At 46.1% G+C, this 20,934-nt stretch overlaps 1 protein-coding gene across 7 annotated transcripts in view; it reads left to right on the forward strand.

The window, feature by feature from the left end:
• Positions 1-20,934, forward strand: part of ITGA7 (integrin subunit alpha 7) — a 90,368-nt gene that overhangs the window by 31,475 nt on the left and 37,959 nt on the right. The window lies entirely within an intron of this gene.

Raw genomic sequence — 20,934 nt, forward strand, 5'->3', positions numbered from 1 at the left:
CCCAGGGAGGTCACTTTGGCACTGCTAATACAGTGGTTTGACTTCATCTCCGAAGGCACACTTCACTGTTTCTCGAGACAAATGGATGTCAACAACAATGTACAAAATCAATTACAGCGTGATATAACGTTAAACTATGGACTCTTGCAACTGGAAAACATTGCTTTTTATTAGAATGGAAAGTGCAGCCAAACTTTTAAAAAAACCATATCTTGATTAATATTTGGTAGAATTGCAAGAAGCCAGACAAAATTGCTTTGGGGGCCAGTTCCGGCTCACACACCATCCATCATTGCAGTCTAAGAAGATCCCTAAGGGAGACACAGGCGGTTTCTAGGGAAGTTATGAGCTCCTCCTTGGCTCCCTATCCATCTCAATTTTTGTTAAAGCCAGTGAACCAACCCACTCTGCATCCCACCCCCACATAATTTGTGCATCACAAGTGAGTTATTGATTGTGCTTGAGGCCAATGAACAGCCTCCTATTCTTCACACCATATTTCACTTGTCAAGAGTCCAGCCCCTGCCTTTGTATGAGAACCTTCAAGAAGTTTATGAATGCACACGTTCCAGTTCCCATTTTAAAAAATCTATCTTAAATGCAGTGTACTGTATGTGTATGTGGTGTGTGTGTGTGTGTGTAGTTCTTGGCTTGAAGATCCTAAAAATGAGACAAGCTGTGCTCTCTCATCTCTTTTGATATTCTACTCATATGCATCTGGTTGGCCACTTTGAGAACAGCATGCGGACTAGATGGGCCTTTGATCCAGCAAGGCTTTTATTGTGTTCTTATGTTAGTTAACGTCACTATTGGATGCTCTGCTTCTGTGATGTCTGCATGTAGAACTCTTGTACAATGCATGGCATTCTGAGCCCAGTTTAAGATGATGGCACTTGGCTTTAGAGTCCTAAATGGTTTGGGGCCCAAATACTCAGGAGTACCTCTTCCTATGTCTTAAGGCAACAGTAGGCAACTTGTACCTGTCAATATATTGTTGGACTGCAATTCCTATTAGTCCCAGCCAGCATAGCCAATCCTTAGGGATGATGGAAGCTGTAGTCCACCAACATCTGGAGGGCTGCAGGTTGCTCTCCCCATCTTAAGATCTTCTGTGGAGCCTGTTGTCCAAGTGTGTTTGTAGTGGATGCTAATTGTGTGCATGCATAAAGGAGCGGGACCTTCTCTGTGTTGGCACCTTGTCTTGGGAATGGCTTCCTCAAAGAGGTTTGACTGGCACCAACACTGAAAACTTTCTGGCTAGGCAGTTTTATTCACCCAGGCATTTAAATGTCTATGTTGCTTCAATCTGTTTTATAGTTTTGCACTTTGTGGTTTGAATGTTGTTTTCATGGAACTACATACCCTCCAAGTGCCGCTATTTTCCAGGGACATCCCTGATTTAAAGAAGCTGTCCCGGTTTCTGATTTGATCCCAGAATGTCCCACTTTTCCTTAGGACGTGCCTATTTTCATTGGAGAAATGTAGGAGGGTATAGAGTTATCCGACTCCCGAGCCGTCTGAAGGCCATTCTGTTTAGAGAAGCTTTTTTAAATGTTTTTATATATGTTGGAAGCTGTCTGGAGTGGCTGGGGCAACCCAGTAAGATGTGTGGGGTATAAAGAGTGAAATTATCATTATTTTCATAGGAGAAATGTTATGTGTATGTGGAGTAGGTGGAACTATATCTGATATGTTAATGTTTTTACGTCTCTTGTACACTGTCCTGGAATCTTTTTGGATGAAGGGTGGCTTAAAAATAATGTAAATAAACAAACATAACTTTCCTCTTCTGGTTCAGCTTGTGATGCTCACTTTATGCTGACCAATATAACCATTCTATATTATCTTATATACAGGGCCACACTCTCCAACATTACTCAGCTGAAAATAGAGACATTTCTCACACCCCACAAACTTTTAGCCCCCCCCCCATTTTTTGTGGCCCTCCCCAAGCATTTCCTATCAAAGAAGGGTGAGTGCTACCCCCACTACAGCAAAGGGACACAGCACAACCTCTGCCTTGAAAAACAACGACAACAACCCTTGATCCTCAGTCTATTCTATTCTATTCTATTCTATTCTATTCTATTCTATTCTATTCTATTCTATTCTATTCTATTCATTGGTAGATTTACAAAAAGAAAAACATACACCAATAAAACAGCAGCAGCAGCAGGAAAAATAGCGATATTTTGGGATCGACTCAGAAGCTGGGATGGCTTTTGTAATTCCAGGACTGTCCCTGGAAAATTGGGGTGCAGGGCCACCACTTGACCTTATCTGGATTATTATAATTGGTCTAATTGGGTGTTGTTGCTTCTGATTCACACAGTTATTTTAAACAACTCAGGTTCATTGCTGGAAATATTTTAGCGCTTATTATGTGTGTATATTCCACGCAGCATAATGTATGGAATACACCTATACATTAGTTACCACTGAAAAAGAGCTTTTAGTCAAATCTCCCTACTCGGCCATGAAGCTCACCTTGGGCCGCTCTCTGTCTCTCAGCCTAAGCTACCTCACAGGGTTCTTGTGAAGATGCAATGGAGAGGGAGAGGACCATGTACACCACCTTGAGCTCCTTTGTAATGATATTATTATTATTATTATCAACAACAACAACAATCATTGCTTCCCCCTTGGCCATATACCGGTAAATGCTTGCATTTTCATGAGACTCTTATTGCAACCCACCTAGGCTCTTTGTGGATATTATTGTCATTGTCGCAAGGGGAGAAACGGATGCCTGCCACCTGTCTCCTTGTACAGCCCAGTTCACAGCCAGCTTGCTTCTGTACGTGATAACAATTACACTGCAGTTGCTTGTGTGTAGGGCAGTTCCAATCTGATTGTGTAAACTTGGCTCGGACCGCCATCATATCCCCTCCTATTTCTGAATGTTGATAGGGCATTACTGTTTTCCCACCCAGAAAGCTATTTGGTGCGGGGAAATGAATGAGACCTGCATTAAGGTCATCATCATCATCATACATTATTCGCACATGTGCCTTTTCCATTAGATCTGTGCACGGTGACATGCATTGAAGAGCCACAGTTCAACTGCAGTTTCTTTGGAGAAAGATGCGTGTTCGCATGTCACTCCGTGTGACAATCCGCATTTGTTCTGTGCATTTTTCTGCGATGCCCTAATGCTTTTCTGTGTGAGAAAATCCCAGGGTTAAGATCGCTTTCATTTCTCCCTCGGCCTTTCCTGCCAAAATCATTATAGTACTGAAAGGGGCTGTATAGAATTAATGGATGCAGTGATGAATATTTATAACACAACTCCTCCAGCCACTGACTACACGTAGAATCGCTAATGGGACATTTGAGCAGGGACACCCAAATCCACAGCCCCCTTTCCCTCTTCCCTCCCCCACCCCACCTACCACACATATGCTCCAATCTGGCCTTCACCATGAGCCTCCCAGGGGGTGAAATGTATCCCCCCCCCTCCAGCAGCCCAGGAAGCTTCTTCCATTCCTGATGTCTTTATTGCTGTAGACGGCCTGTCACCCCCCCTCCCTGCCCCAACTCCTCAATTATTCAAAGGCAGCTGAAATCAATAATCCAGTTGGAAATCGGAAATCTGTGTTCCCCCTAGTAAGGCCCAAGGGTGTGTGATAAAATAAATAAAACCCTTACGGATATTTTTAAAAAATGACCTTAGAGTTTTTTTATATACTCTTTTTATTTAGGCATTTAGTGCGGTAGCGGAGGGGAATATGACATACCTAGCACTATATGCATAGCATCTTCATCAATAATAATAATAATAATAATAATAATAATAAATAATTATTTACTGTTGGGGTGGGCAATCATCTAGCCTCTGCCAGTTTCCACTTCCCCACTGCTGTGTGGGTCGTGGGTAAAACTCTTTCATCTCATCTAGTTTATACAACTAGTAAAGGTATAGTATAGTACAGTGGTATCTTGGGGTACATACGCTTCAGGTTACAGATGCTTCAGGTTACAGACTCCGCTAACCCAGAAATAGTACCTCGGGTTAAGAACTTTACCTCAGGATGAGAACAGAACGTGCGGCGGCAGCAGGAGGCCCCATTAGCTAAAGTGGTACCTCAGGTTAAGAACAGTTTCAGGTTAAGAACGGACCTCCAGAACGAATTAAGTTCTTAAGCCAATGTACCACTGTATAGTCCGATCTTAACTGCTGAATTGAAGCTCAGGGTTTATCCACACTCATCTTTTACCCCATTATTTCCAGGCATGGGTCCGTGCTTCAAAGTTCCATTTCTGAAGCTCCCCCCTGCCCAATCTTTCCCATCGGAAACCCAGTTTTTAGTGCTCAGCCACAGCAAATAGCAGTTCACGTTTTCCACAAATTGCTGTTTCCTTCACTTGAGCTTTAAAGAGCAGGTTTTTGCAGGGAAAGCTCTGGAGCAAAAACAAAGGCCGCTCGGACACAGAGCTTTAAAGCCCAGAAAGGAAGGATAGCTAAGTTTGGACAAGCTCTCAGTTAAGCAAAGTCTGTCCCTTAATTTCTGTGTATCTGATGAGATCCGATTCAGCAGGCAATACTGGATTTTCACAAGGCACAACCACAGAACAGTGAGAAAAGCTCTCGGACCCAGGGAAATTAATCGGTGCACAGTATGATAAAAATGTGAGTCAAGCAAAAGTGTGGATGAGCCCTAACTAGCAGTAGTTTTCTCAAGGAGTCTTTCCCAGTCCTTTCTGGATAGCTCAGTTAGAGCATAGTGCTGATAATGCCACGGTTGCAGGTTCAATCCCCATATGCATTGCAGGGGGTTGGATTACATGATCCTCAAGGTCCCTTCCAACTCTAGAATTCTATGATTGAACCTGGGACCTTTGGTATAAAGAGCATCTGCTTTACCTCTAAGCAAAGATCCCAACCAATCCATCTGTTTGGATCAGTACAGTGATGCTGAGGGTTAAGGAGATTTAGCCCTCCTTTCCTGCTACCTTTGTTGCTGCATGCCAGGTACTCTTGTTAAGTATTCATTCAAGGGCAGAAAGCGACTGTTGGGTGTGTCTGTAGGACGGCATCCTGGGTGGATTGCAGTCCCTGCCTAGTGAAAATGCCCCAGATGTGATCATGCATTTACAAATGGGAGACAGTTTCCCTTTCTGCCCATTGTGCCACTTCAGTGCCACTGCTTGCAGCCAGAACGGGAACAGGAATTCTCTATGGGCCTGTGGGCCCATTCTTGTAAGCCAAACGAACACCTGCTGGCCAGCAACTGAATCAGAGAAGGCGCCATTTGCTCACAGTCCTGCTCATTGTGACTCAGAGGCCGAGCTGGCAGCCGTGGAAGGAATGTGCGGGCAAGGGCACCTTGGTATTCCCAGCTCTATGTGTAAGCTCTTTGTTGGTCAGCCGTCAGGGTTAGGCAAGCGCCCACAGAGATTCCAGGGGGGTGTTAGCTGGCTTCTTGGCAGGACTGCTACGGACTCTGACTCTGGTTGTATAAGCATTGTCCAGTTTCCAGATCATGCCCACGGACTGTGAACCTCTTCCATATGCAATGCCAGTTTAATATGAATCCCTGCCAGGTGAAGTGTGAAAGGCTGTGCATTCTGTTTCACTCCAGCAACAAGTAACCTTAGAGTGCTCCTGATAAGGAAACCAGACTTGATGGGTGACATATAAAGAGTTGTCGTTCCCTTTGCTTTTGTGCTCCCCTCTTTCTTTCTAGCACCCTGACTTGAAACCAGATGTTCCCCTGCCCTCCAAGCTGCAGCTGCCGACCAACAACCTGCCATCTCTTGTTGCAGGGTGGAACAATTGGTCCTTTTTGATATTAGCCTGTCACTTTGGCTCATTTTCTTCCTGCAACAACAACAACAACAACAACAACAAAAATTATTATTATTATTTATACCCTGCCCATCTGGCTGGGTTTCCCCAGCCACTAAAATACAATAACCTATTAAACATTAAAATCTTCCCTAAACAGGGCTGCCTTCAGGTGTCTTCTAAAAGTTTGGTAGTTATTTTTCTCTTTGACATCTGGTGGGAGGGCGTTCCACAGGGCGGGTGCCACTACCGAGAAGGCCCTCTGCCTGGTTCCCTGTAACCTCACTTCTCGCAGCAAGGGAACCGCCAGAAGGTCCTTGGCGCTGGACCTCAGTGTCTGGGCAGAACGATGGAGGTGGAGACGTTCCTTCAGGTATATTGGACCGAGGCCGTTTAGGGCTTTAAAGGTCAGCACCAACACTTTGAATTGTGCTCGGAAACGTACTGGGAGCCAATGTAGGTCTTTCAAGCAATGCTAGTGGTCGCAAGGAGCTTGGCTAGAATCGAGTGGGTTCCCATGTGCTTCACAATGTGTGTGTGTGTGTGTGTGTGTGTGTGTGTGTGTAAGGGAGCATCTCTTGCATTATTTTTCTCCATTATAAATCCCATCAAACATTCTCCGCATTCCTCCTCCTCGAGGGGATTTGCCGATACTTTTCTGTGCAACAGACCGAAGGCAAGACGGCAACTTAGCGAAAATAAATACCGTAAATGTCGTTATGAGCACTTCTCTCTGAAGAGCCTGGAAGGTTTGAACAGAGTCCCTTCTGTCCCCTCTTGTACCAGGCTTGGTGCATTTTTCTAGCACTCAAGAGTGGAGCTGCTTCGCCACGTGATCAGCTCCGGTTTCTCAGGGGCTCCTCATCTGATTCCTGATTTAGCTTGTTGATTAGCCAAGTGGCTAGAGCGCTTCTCTGTTTTTATCTGACAGTTAGTTACCGTGGTGAAAACATGTCCGTTCGCATTATCTGCTCTTTACAAGGTAATATCTACAGACCTCTCACCAGGGCTTGATCTGAGCCCAGCATTAGTCCTGAAACTTGTTTTGAGTGCAAGGACATAACCCTGGCATGCGTTAAGTAATAATGAAGAATGCCTCTGAGTATGTGCAGAGGAAATTTTGTAATCCACTGAGTAACCCTAGCTGGTGCTGTGTAAACCTGGGATTAGGTTCTCCTATATCAAAAGAAGTACAGATGTCTGTATTTTGCTCTGACCATGATGCCTGTGTTATGTATAACTTATACATTTTGTAGTTAGTGAGCTTCTTGGGCTGTTTTACTTCGTAAAGCGTGATATACTAAGGATCAGTGCTTTTTTCCTGGGGGGGACGCAGTGGTACGCATACCCCTAAACATTTTTTTTTAAGAAAAAAAGCACTGCTAAGGATTATAGTTAGTGAATTTCTTGATACTTTCAGTGATCTTCTTGGATTACGACGCGTATTCTGTTTTTGTTGCTGCCTGTATTTCTTTTTTTAAAAAAATTCAAAATAAAATTCCATGAGGCAAAGATGGAGGCGGGAGAGGCTTCCCAGGAGATTTGAGCCGTGACCTCTTTCTCCTTATTTGTTTCTTCTTCTTTTTCTTCAGATCTTCTTCCCCATTGCTGTAGATCCCATGCTGTGCCTTGAGTTGGCAGGGCAGCCTGCTGGAGTGACAGCAAGTACTGTAAAGTGCTAGGGCCTAATGTACTATTGAGGCCATTGCCAAACAGTTATGAAGTGTTGGACCACAGCACTCAGAAGTGGATAGAGAGCTTAAGAGCCCCTCCAGACAGGTGGCTTTTTGTGTGGGTGTGTTATTGGTGCAATCATAGCTTAGTAGTGGTGGGTTTATAATGAACAGTCATTGTTCACAAAATATCCTGCTTTATTAGTTGTCCTGTGATGCTTTTCCAATGTTAACGTCGTGTTGATGTCTCTGGAGGGACACACTATAGCACACAATAGAAGCAGGACCCAAAAAACAAATAACCCAGATCATTCATGGTATGAAAAGTTATAGGGTTGCAGCCGAGGGTTATGGGACATGCACCGTTTGCAAATGAAGCAGTATGTCCACATCAGGCACAAACAGTATTGAAAGTGGGATTGTGTATAACCACCGCAAGATCGTTGTGAACACAAATCGTCGTAAATGCACCATAAAACGGACATCTGGAAGGGCCCTGAATTGGAAAAGTGGTGTGTGGGTGTGCACATCTGCAGGCTTCCTTCTCTTTGAATTAAAAGATGTAGGGGTGGTCTATGGCCAGCATGGATAAAGGCAGAGATGGGAAGCAGTGGTCCTCCATATGTTGCTGGACTCCAGCTTCCATCAACCCCATCAGCACAGCTAATGGTTTGTTGTTGTTTGTTGAGTGTCCGACTCTTCGTGACCCCATGGACCAGAGCATGCCAGGCACTCCTGTCTTCCACTGCCTCCCGCAGTTTGGTCAAACTCATGCTGGTAGCTTTGAGAACACTATCCAACCACCTCATCCTCTGTCGTCCCCTTCTCCTTGTGCCCTCCATCTTTCCCAACATCAGGGTCTTTTCCAGGGAGTCTTCTCTTCTCATGAGGTGGCCAAAGTATTGGAGCCTCAGCTTCAGGATCTGTCCTTCCAGTGAGCACTCAGGGTTGATTTCCTTCAGAATGGATAGGTTTGATCTTCTTGCAGTCCATGGGACTCTCAAGAGTCTCCTCCAGCACCATAATTCAAAAGCATCAATTCTTCGGCGATCGGCCTTTTTTATGGTCCAGCTCTCACTTCCATACATCACTACTGGGAAAACCATAGCTTTTACTATGCGGACCTTTGTTGGCAAGGTGATGTCTCTGCTTTTTAAGATGCTGTCTAGGTTTGTCTAGATGGTTTAGAGAGTTGTAATACAACAAAAGCTGGATAGCCACAGGCTCCCCATCCCTGGATTAAATGCACTTTTCCTCATCTACCTGAAGCAAGAGCAAAAAGCGCTGGGAGACATTTGGGAATCTCCGTGATCTGTAATGTAGCCACACCACCTCACTGAGTAGATGGAGCCAGAGTTAAAGCCAGACATAGCCTTGCTATCCAAAAGGGGCAGTCGGTGGGATACTGAAATGTATGTTACCCCTCTGGTTCATTCCCATGCACATCACAAGCGGCTGGTGACCTAACTGGGGCAGAACAAACAAGCACTCAAAATTCTTGTCATGTCTTTGGTTATTTTTGATTGCCCCTTGTGCTCCTGGTTGTCTCAGGCGGGTATTTGTGGCAGGGGCTCCTGTCTTCTGTCTCGCTCACTCATGGCATTTGGGGGAAGGGCACTGTTTTCATTTGCAAGAATCAGTGCTGCAGTAGCAGCACGATTTAGGGAAGCAGCCAGGACAGGGAAGGGGAGGTTCTGTTGCCAGGTAAAGTGGGATGACCCCAACACGTTTTTGGGCCGGGGGCAAGAAATCCCAACACTTACTTGCCCACATGATACTGAAAAGGTCATAATAAAATAAACAAATTAAGACGTTGCTGCTCTTTATGCTTCTTCCAAAACCTGTTGCCTGCCTCACACCCTGCAAAATGGTGGGGCTGATTTTGACTGGGGAGCACTGGGCTGGAGCAGGTTGAGATGAGAGATTGGCAATAAGTGGCGCTAATGGGATTTTCTCTTTTTCCATGCGGTTTTCCCCATCCTTGAATGTTTTTAGGGCATCTGAATGTGGGCAGCCCCAAGTTGGAGGGAAACATTTGCTGCTTGTATCCACTGAGAAAGTTGTGCAGTAATTATATCTTGCCTGCAATTGCCCCTCATGGGGTTGCAACCTGGTGGTTATACCCCTGGGGCAGCAGACACACACACACACACACACACACACACACACAGTTGCATAAATATTTCTGGCCTCCTCCTTTTTTGGATATGCTGGATGCTGAGTTATTTTGAGTGAATTCCTGTTTATTTTTACCATCTCTCTCTCTTTGCCCTTCACCTCCCAGACTCCTTCCTGCCTATGAATTACCCTCTTCCCTAAGCCAGATCTATAGCAGAGGGCTGCAATTCCTGGCTAACCTAGTCACCATGCAATGCTGTTTAAAAGAGTAGGGGTGTCAGTTCTGGGAATAAGGGAGGGGCAAAGACTTCCTGGCTGCTCTTTTCACAGCGGGGAGCAGCATAGAGAGATGGTAAAAAGTGGGCGACTCAAGCAAGTATTCTAGATGGTAGTATTTTAGAGGCGCTAATAATGAAACAGCGTGTAATCCCATAATCATACTCCAGGATTCCTTGCAATGTAGCAGGGGATGCCGAGGTATAGTTCTCGGATGGTGCCATGTGTGCAGATGCTTTGTCTGGCTTTGACCCTGGTTTCTAATCTAGGTGACATCTAAGCCGTGTTCCCATGCTTTTGTGAGTAACTACTCTGAATTATAGGGACACGGGTGGCGCTGTGGGTTAAACCACAGAGCCTAGGACTTGCTGATCAGAAGGTCGGCGGTTCGAATCCCCGCGACGGGATGAGCTCCCGTTGCTCGGTCCATGCTCTTGCCAACCTAGCATTTCAAAAGCACATCAAAGTGCAAGTAGATAAATAGGTACCGCTCCAGTGGGAAGGTAAACGGCGTTTCCGTGCGCTGCTCTGGTTCACCAGAAGCGGCTTAGTCATGCTGGCCACATGACCTGGAAGCTGTACACCGGCTCCCTCGGCCAATAAAGCGAGATGAGCGCCGCAACCCCAGAGTCGGTCACGACTGGACCTAATGGTCAGGGGTCCCTTTACCTTTTTACTCTGAATTATACCTGTTACAATGATTTCAGCATTAAACAACCTGCTTTCATAGTATCCAGGCATTTCAGCCCTGTTGCAAATTAACAACTTTGGTTCAGCCTGGCTGCATACTCTCTTGCCTTGTTTTAACTAGCTGCTCTGGGCTTTCCTGCATGATGGCATTTCACAGTTTGTAAGGTCTTTTCTTCTCTATTCCCTGAGCAATGAGATGTTCATAACAGTCTTTGTAGTTTTCCCCAGTTGGCAAAGAGAATATTGTGCTTGATTACATGGTTGGCTCCTGACCATCCTTTGTTAAGCTGATTACTTGCTAATAGTCAGAAATGATTCACTGATATCTCCTCCGTGGGTTGTCTGGAATGTAATAACTGGAAGTTAACAAGGCCTTGATGGCTGAAGAATCTCTATTCCCCCTCTGGTTTGGGGAAAGGGCAAAGAATCCATTTTAAGCCTGATATGCAACGTAGCGTTTTAGAAAAAGCAAGGATCACGCTGGTAGCACAATACATTTGAAACATGTTCTCGATTGGGGCACCATTCAGTATAAAAGTGGCCAGTTTGAGCATGCCTTTAGCAACAGGTAGTTTGGCCTCCAGGGACGCAGGTGGCACTGTGGGTTAAAGCCTCAGCGCCTAGGGCAGGGGTCTGCAACCTTTAAGACAAAAAGAGCCACTTGGACCCGTTTCCGAAGAAGAAAAAACTGGGAGCCGCAAAACTCGTCAGTATAAAAATAACTTTTTTGTCACTTTTTTATTATTTCTTTGTTTGACCCCTCAGAATTACTCCTCCTCATAGAAATAAACGTTAAATTAACAAGTTACCTTTTTTTGTGTGTGTGTTCTTCACTCCCCTGCAAAACAGTGACCAGCGTACATGCCCCTTACAATATAGCGGGTGGGTGGGCGGGAAGGTGACGTCAGGACGGTGCGTGACTAACGCATGCACCGCCCCCATGCGACGTCACAGCCAGTACAACACCCTCCACAGTGGGGAGTGTCGGGGCGCACAATGCGCTTCCTCCCCTCGCTAGTATCCGCCCCGGAGCCACGGCAAAGGTGTAAAAGAGCCACATGCGGCTCCGGAGCCGCGGGTTGCTGACCCCTGGCCTAGGGCTTGCCGATCGAAAGGTCGGTGGTTCGAATCCCTGCGGCGGGGTGCGCTCCCGCTGCTCGGTCCCAGCGCCTGCCAACCTAGCAGTTCGAAAGCACCTCCGGGTGCAAGTAGATAAATAGGGACCGCTTACCAGCGGGAAGGTAAACGGCGTTTCCGTGTGCGGCTCTGGCTCGCCAGAGCAGCGATGTCACGCTGGCCACGTGACCCGGAAGTGTCTCCGGACAGCGCTGGCCCCTGGCCTCTTGAGTGAGATGGGCGCACAACCCCAGAGTCTGTCAAGACTGGCCCGTATGGGCAGGGGTACCTTTACCTTTACCTTTAGTTTGGCCTCCAGGTTGTTTCTGACTGGCTGACACTATGACACCACACCATCATTGCTACCCAGTTCCCATTTTGTTCATTGCCATCCCTCTCTGGTCTCTAATAAAACTGAGGATGAAAATCTTCTCACTTTTGTGGACCTTTCCTCTGGATTGCTTTGTCTTAACGCGGCAGCTAGACTGGTGACTGGGAGCGGCCGCCAAGACCATATAACACCGGTCTTGAAAGACCTACATTGGCTCCTAGTACATTTCCAAGTACAATTCAAAGTGTTGGTGCTGACCTTTAAAGCCCTAAATGGCCTCGGTCCAGTATGCGTGAAGGAGCGTCTCCACCTCCATCGTTCTGCCTGGACACTGAGGTCCAGCTCCAAGGGCCTTCTGGCGGTTCCCTCGCTGCGAGAAGTGAGGTTACAGGGAACCAGGCAGAAGGCCTTCTTGGTAGTGGCGTCCGCCCTGTGGAACGCCCTCCCACCAGATATCAAAGAGAAAAATAACTACCAGACTTTTAGAAGACATCTGAAGCCAGCCCTGTTTAGGGAAGCTTTTAATGTTAGGTTATTTTGTTTTAGTGTTTTGTTGGAAGCCGCCCAGAGTGGCTGGGGAAACCCAGCCAGATGGGCAGGGTATAAATAAATTATTATTATTATTATTATTATTATTATTATTATGCATGCTGGTATTGGTGTGCACATACATGCGCCAGAAGCAAAATCAGAAAATGAAGAAGAGCCAGTGCAATTGACAATATTTTCTCTTAACCTTTCCAGTTTTATTAAAGGCTGTCGGGTGGGGAGGCCACACTGTAGATGCTCCCCGTGGTAATGGAAAAGGGGGAACAACTGAGGAAGGAAACTGTGCCTGAGAATAGATACTTTTGTACCTGGGGAAGTGGTTAAAGAGTGTGTCTGCTCCTGCGTTTGTGCGCAAGTGCGCACACAACCCTGTAGAAAAGAGGAATAAAAACAGAGGACTTCGGATGGCACTCAGCAGGGAGGGGAGCCTGAGAGTGCTGCTGTCTTTTAAGTGGCGGGCCAGCCCCACTTCCTTCACAATTTCACAATGAGAAAATACCCAGAACCTATTCCAGCTGATTCCCTTCAACCCAAGGCTCGTTCAGTATACTCGAGTGCATCACACTCATTTTCATTCTGTTTAATATATGCATGATCTGAAGGCTCTTGGGGAGATGGTGTGTAGCCAGTGGGGAACAGGCATAAGGGTTTATCTAGGATGGATACACCGAGTGCTTGCAAGTGAAGGCACATTCGCTTTCCCATGGGATTGCTTTCGCAGCTGTTCAAGGAAATGTCTAAGCTTGCATGTGCCAAAATGTACCACCCTGCATGTGTGTGTGTTTCTAAGCATGTTGAAGTTGGGTGGAATTAGTCCAGGGAAAATAAGAAAGTAGCGGGGCACATTTATGCACGGACAGATTTCCACACCTGTTGTTTTCTGACTTGAAGTCAACCCAAACGTCCCTTTTGTGTGTATTTAGAGTTGCCTGTGTTGAACTGAGGAGTGAGTGGTTTTTCCATTTACGATATGACGCACTCAGGCTTTACCCATTTTCCAACAGCTTCTGAGAATGAGCTGTATCTATCGCTATCTGGTTGCACCGCAAGACTGCAGGACTTCATGAAAAAATCAAATTGTAGTGGTTGCAACCCAACTGAAATGGTGGTGTGAATGCATGTGCAGAAAACTCAACAGCTGCACAATTGTTATGACCTCAGTATCCACCCTCTCTGCTGAGAAAATACCTTCTAATTAACAGCCTGTTTAGGGATACGGTCAAGGAGTAGTGGAGGGGGGGAGCTTGCTTTTAGGATATGTTTCCTTTTAACCTCTGTTCTGCAGTCATTCCTTGTGGTTAGAGGGCACTGCTCCCCCTTTTTTTCTTGGACTCTTCCAGGAAGCTACATGATTGTTCAGGGTTGCTCCTAGCTTGTTCTGTTGCTGTGGATACTTGAAAGTGACCACTTGGTTCCATTGTTGCTGTGTACATACGGCTTGAAATGCAGGGAGCTTGTTTTTTTTCACAAAGTACTTTTCTACTTAGTACTTTGCAATTGTACATACCTTCATGTGATTTCTTTGCCTAAAGTTGGAGTTATTACTGTCTGTGTGCATGCAGGTGTGTGTGTGTGTGTGTGTGAATATTCTGTTCATCAATATTCTGTTCTCCCTTCCCCACAGTTAGTCTATCCATGTCCCCACAATGCTGGCAGAAATGACATAACAGCTCCCTGCATCCTTTCTCACTTTAAAAAATCACACTTTTTCAGTGTACAGTTAATCTCTCAACTTACACACATTTAACCTGTGCGCATTCAGCTTTCTGTGTGTGGCAGAAAAAGAGAGATGAAATTTAAAAGGGGGTGAGGTTCCAGGAAAAATGACTTTGGCAATCCTACCCGCTATTGAACCCAATGTGTTTTGTCTCTATGAATTTTGGCTTTAGGTACAATCTCCGGAATGTAACCCCTGCACTCGTTGCAGGCTTACTGTGCTGAAACTCTGGTAGGAAAGCAGGAATGGAGTCATTAGATCTGCTTCAGTAGGAGGTGACCTGCAGACTGTGCGTTAGATAGACCCAACTGTGTGGGACAGGGATGACTTGGGGACATTGTTATGTGTACAGAATCCCTGTCTGCCTGCATCCAGCACTGAATGCACATTATCACACACTGTGTAGGTAAAAGGTAAAGGACCCCTGGATAGCTAAGTCCAGTCAAAAGCGACTATGGGGTTGCGGCTCTCATCTCACTTTCAGGCCAAGAGAGCCGACATTTGTCCACAGACAGCTTTCCGGGTCATGTGCCCAGCATGACTAAACCGCTTCTGGCGGAATGGGACACCGTGACAGAAGCCAGAGCGCATGGAAGTGCCGTTTACCTTCATGCCGCAGCGGTACCTATTTATCTATTTGCGCTGGCATGCTTTCCAACTGCTAGGTTTGGCAGGAGCTGGGACAGAGCAACGGGAGCTCACCCCGTCACATGGATTTGAACCGCTGACCTTCTGATTGGGAAGCCCAAGAGGCTCAGTGGTTTAGACCACAGTGCTACCTGCATCCCTATGCCCTGTGTACACACCCTGTGTCTCGTAACTCTTCAGGTGGAAATCTCTTTCCTGGACACCCAACCATATGGGCCATGTAGCCCAACTCACTCTGGATTCAATCTAGAGCAGCTTCTGGGGTCAGAGTGAGTTCTTCACAGGCCATGATTAAAACTCCCCTGGGACTTTGCTGAATTTTCTGCAGCACGGATGTAGCTGAGATCAGAGGGTGCATTTTGCTAGGGAAGATCAGGGAAGAGGAAGCTTTCATCCTGACCCCAGCATCTTTCCCCTCTGCTCTCGGTGGCTTATCTTATCTTGATTAATTACTCAGAGGCAGCTTATTTATTGTACATGCCAGTTCCTGGCATTGCCGCAGCTGTGCTCACCAGGCATCATTCCTCCTTCATTACGAACGCAGCCCCCAACTAGTTTGTCATTAGTTCCAGATCAGTGCCTGAGGTATCGTTGCTGCTGTATCCCTTGCCAGGCCAAGGCAGAGCCGCTTACAGAGGGGTCCCTGTGCCCAAAGCTATGGATAAAGTTTCAAGAAGTCTGGTAGAAAGGCACCCACATCCCCCTTCCGCAGGATTTTAGAGGCAAATCTTTAGAAAGTGAGGCTGCTTCTGCTCGCCACCAGATTCTATTATCTGGGGGAAAGTGCAAGATCAAGGGATTCTCTGCTCACTTTTATTGGTAACAGGTCCCTTTTCTAGATGCAGATTCTCCCCTCTCCTCTAATAGCCAGGATACACCACCCTGTCATTGGGTAGAGAAGACATACTACCCCCTTCCTAACTATGGAGTTTTTAAGAAACCTTCTACATATTCATGCTGGTAGCATGAAGCTAAAGGTTAAGCTTTCAGAGACAGTCTCTGCTGTGGGGGAATCAGGGCGCAGTTAGCACTTCTCTGGCAACTTCCCATATATCCTTATGGAAGTTACCCTTCCCTTCTGAAGGCCTAGGTTTTGAAAACTATTTATGTTGTGATGTGTGTGTGTGTTTTAAAGAAAGGAAGTTATAAATTTGTAGTTTGCTGTACTAAAACGATTCCCTCTTTCATTTCTTCACTTCAAAAGCTCTCAAGTTAACCCTTGTAAACTTGTGTGTATCAGGATCTCTCTTTTCCTCTGCGCCCCTGTGGTGGATTACCAATCCAGCACAGCAGCCTTACTGGGCAAAGAAGGACTGTGTGGGTTTTTTCTCATTCCAGCACCGGCAGAGAACAACTTTAGGATTGTTCGCACTTTTGTGTCCTCTTCTGTTTTGTGTGTGTGCAATTGAGCAGGGGAATGCATAGCTGTTTGTTCCTTTTTATGGCATAATGAAAGCTTCCCTCTGTGACTTCTTGAAAACTTCTGTAGTTGTGGCGATTATCATGCATTTATGCCCTTTGAATGTATTAATGTATATGGATGAATGTTGTGAAGGCCTGAAAATCTAGGCTTCCTAGATGTAAGGTCAGAGAACTGATCCACCTAATTTTGTATTGTGCAATAGCTGTCCTGAGTAATGGCTAGGAACTATTTTTCTTTATTAAAAAACACCCTGAAATTCTCAGCTACCCATATTCTGTTCCAGATGCAATTTCCCATTCCACCCTCCTGGCATCCTTACCAAGCTGACAGCCCTGGCCATCATTCTTAGCTCTCCATCTCCATCCTTAAGTGTAGATTCATCTTCACCACTTCATTCTGAGGGGCATTAATCATGAGGGTTTTTATTGCTTTGCATCTGGCCTGAAGGCATCTGCGCAAGTAGGGGAGAAAGGTCATATGTGTGGACTGGCAGGTGCAGATGAGCCCTGCCTCCAGCTTTCCTTGTGCCCCGTAGCCAGGAAACCTGGCAGCAGCTAACATTGGATGGGGCTTCTGCAATCATAACACAGCACCATAACAAAGGTCGCAGCTGCTCAGCATACTAAATTGTTGTATTGGCCATGGTGCGTAGGCGGATGCCTTGATCCAAGGGAAAATGGACACCGGTACCCATGATTGTCCACAACTTTTGCCATATTAAAGCATTCCTGCGCTAGATTTTCCCCTTCAAACCACCCCTCTTCTTATGAGACCCTTTCCTGGTAAGCACAGTCAGTTGAATCTGACATTCTGCTTTGGCTCTCTTGGGGAAAATCATTTATGAAAGCATACCCCCCCCCAACTGTTGCAACCCACTTGTTTGGCCATGTTCATGGAAAAATCTCTGTCCAGAAGCCATGACAATCCAGTGGGAAGAGCCTCTAGGTCCCTGAGAGGAGGGGAAGCAGGATGTTGGATGTGGGGAGAAAGGAGAGTGCTTTAAAAGCTTCATTCCCCAAAGGAGCTGACATTCACAAGGGTTGGGAAGAGTTTGGGCCTCTAAAACAGTGGCAGGCACACTGGAGCTTGTAGACCACGGCAGGGTGTGGGTGGATTATATGGGCTACTACAGTGAATACTGCCACTTTCTACGGAAGCAAGGGGAGGACAGAGAGAGAGAGAGAGAGAGAATCTATGCTACATCTTCAAAGTTGGTCTGAAAGAGTCAGGAAATTCTGGAAAAGGGATTCCAAGGTTTCATAGAAGCACCAGGCTAAGCAAAGGTGGGGAACCTGTGACCATCCAGATGTTGTTGGACTCCAACTCCCATCAGCCCCAGCAAGCTCAGTCAATGGTCAGGGATGCTTGAGGTTGTAGTCCAACAACATCATGTCCCCCCCCCACCCAAAATAAATAAATAAATGTATAGGACCTTTCTTCTCCAGGGGTTCAGATTTTGATGTGTTCCTTGATAAGTACTGACTGAAATCTGTTCTCCTGTTCTGCAGGTCTTAGACCAAGTGCACAAAAGTTACTAGCCTGATTTTTAAGAAACTGTCCAGCTGGAGCTGGGAGCTGGCAGAGGACCAGCCCACTCCATTTCTTTGCAGGGCACAGAGGAGGCAACTTCCCTCCTCTGGCCGCTTGGTTTCTGTGCTGAGCACAGAGAGACAGGGCACCCTCTCCCTTCTCTGCCAGCCTGCTTATCCTTGTCTCCTGAGGCTACCGGGAAAATACTCAATGGTTAAGTCTTGAGTATGTGTCTGGTGATTGCCGACAAAATAAGTCTTTCCCAGCCCTGTTTGGAGATGTTAAGAATTGAACCCAGAATCTTGTGCATGGGAATCATGTGTCCCACCACGGAGCTACAGCCTTCCCCATTAAGATTGTGTTGCATCACATTTTTTTCTGGGCAGGAAGCAGGGTCTGTCTCATGCTACAAACTGTTTGCCATTTGTACTAATTTTTGCTTTGATTATGTAAAATACAGTTTCGGATTTTTTTAAAAAAACTTTTTTTGGTACTACTGCCGTTTTCCGCTTCATGCATTGTTAGGTATTTTATTACGGTAAGCCGCCTTGAGTTTTCATTTTCAAATCCAGTGTATACGCTTTTAAAGCAAGTGTGCAACTGAGTAAATACATAAAACAGCCGCACAAAACTGACTGGTGTAGGGAAGCCTCAGGATAAAGTTCAGCCTGGGAGCTTTCTCTTTAATCTGTTTTGATATTGGACTATGAAAGAGAGAGAGAGGGAGGGAGGGAGCGAGAAGCTGCCCTTGTCCCTTAAGGCAAGTGTGAAACAGTTTGTGGGCTGGTCGAAATCGCTTCATGTCCCTGTTCATAAAGTGTTTCAAGAGCTGGAGGGAGGGAGGGAGGGCGCGACAGCTGCAGTGGAGATCCAGGAACAGGTGATGGATGCAAATGTTGTGGTCCGAGAGGCGCATGGTTGCTGAGGAGTGCGCTGCTGCTGCTGCCGCCTCTCCTTGCTGGAGGAAGTGATTGAAAGGTCTCCCCCTCTGCTCACCACCTCCCCTCCACCCTTCTCACTCCCCACAAAGCTGCCCGTGGTGGAATTTGATTTCATTTTCCCTTTTAACTAATTGGCGTTTTCATTAAGCCTCTTAATGTCGTGGGGAGGGGGAGGGGGAGGATGCTCAAGGTCACTGAGGCACAGTGCGTAATGGAAAAGAGGCAGGCGGCCTTAGCCAGCTCAGCAGAAATCAGGTTCCCCAGTGCTTTTTAGCCCTCTTTGTTTCGTTCTCCCATGCCTTCGTTGGTGCTTTCTCCTATATATCATCCCTATGCTGGCAGACCCTCTCAAGTCCCATAAGCAATCCTGGTTTCTGATTTGATCCCAGAATGTCCTGCTTTTCCTTAGGATGCCCGTATTTTCATTGGGGAAATGTTGGAGGGTATGGAGTCATGCGACACCCCCCCCAAAAAACCAAGGAGATAAGTAACTATACAACCTTTGGGAGACCTCTGAAGGCAGCCCAGTATAGGGAAGTTTTTTTAATACTCTGTTTATGTTTTTGTATATGTTGGAAGCCACCCAAAGTGCCCGGGGCAACCCAGTCAGAAGGGAGGGGCATAATAATAATAATAATAATAATAATAATATAATGGATGTTCCTATTTTCATCTGGGAAATGTTGGAGGGTATATGCTGGTGCAGCCACCCCCTGCACTTATGCCCAAATCACCCTATTCTTTTTCCAATGCTTGTTCAACCCACTTTTTGTTGCAATAGCAAACTGTTCCCTGAATTACTACAAAAGACTGCCAGCTTTCCTTCACTTTCCACACCCAGTCAAACCTCCCATCCTTTTATTCAAGACTGCCTGTCCTTTATATAGCATGCCTGTTTTTATTATTATTATTAACTTCTTCTCTTCTTCTTCTTCTTCTTCTTCTTCTTCTTCTTCTTATTATCTCGCCTTCACCCTAAAGCTCCAGTACAGGTTACAGCAATTAAAACACAAAGTTAAAAACAGTTTAAAACAACTCACAAACAGAAGGAAGTACTAAAAGCAGCACCATCAGCACACAAATCATCATAAAGGCACAATAAAAAGGATGTCTGGATGGGCTCTTAGATTGCAAAAGCACTCTATGAAAATTACAGGCCCTTAGTCTGGGGCTTTGTTGGCCTGTTTGATCAATCTGGCCCTAGTCAAAAAGGCCTCTGTTTCTGTTGTTAGAGGGGAAAATAATCAAGTTCATGGCTAGTTATAGACAGAAACTGTGAACTCTATGTGAATCACCAAAATGGAGCTCAGAGACCACCAGGGCTCTGTGGACCACACTTTGAGAACCTTTGAGTCTCTACACTGACCGGCAGCAGTCCTCTAGAGCAGGGGTTGTCAACCTGGTCCCTACTGCCCACTAGTGGGCATTTCAGGATTCCAGGTGGGCGGTAGGGGGTTCTACGGCACAAGCTGAATCCTCCTTCCATCGGTTGGTATAAAAAGGTTGACTACCCCTACTCTAGGCTCTCAGACACTGGTCTTTCTCCATGTTGTGTGACCTGCATGCGTGGTAAATAATGTACGCTGCATGTGTTGCTTTGCATATGCCGTGAGTGTGTAGGAGTGGTGCATATCTCTTGTGTCCATGCATAAATGAGCACAATCACTTTGGCCATGACCGCTCATGTGCCTGTTGCCCTTGGAGGGCTGCCCGGCCTGAAGGTGGCCCTCAAACTGAAACTGGTTAACCATCTCTGTGTGGAGTCAAGGATAGCTCATGAGACAACCAAACAACAAAACCAGTGACGGGAACAATGAAGAAGATGGAATAGAGACCACAAAGAGGCTGGTGTGAAGGAACTGGAACTATAGCTCCCACGGAAAGAAGATGATGAATCGAAGACTAAATGGCTTGAAGACAAAGTTGGTTTTTTGGTAGTGGGGAAGGGACAAACCGAAAAGAAGTCTATTAGGTAGCCTTCTGAAATAATTTTCAGAACCCAGCAGCCAGAGACAGACTTTTGCCAGGCAGGAAGAAAGCTGGAAAGGCGATCTCTCACCCAGGACATGGACCCGCCATTGGTTTCGTTGTTTGGTTGCCAACATGAGACAAGTTAGTTTTTGTCCAGCACGTG

This window comes from Podarcis cretensis (genome assembly GCF_951804945.1).
Source record: "Podarcis cretensis genome assembly, chromosome: 2".
Lineage (NCBI taxonomy): Eukaryota > Metazoa > Chordata > Lepidosauria > Squamata > Lacertidae > Podarcis > Podarcis cretensis.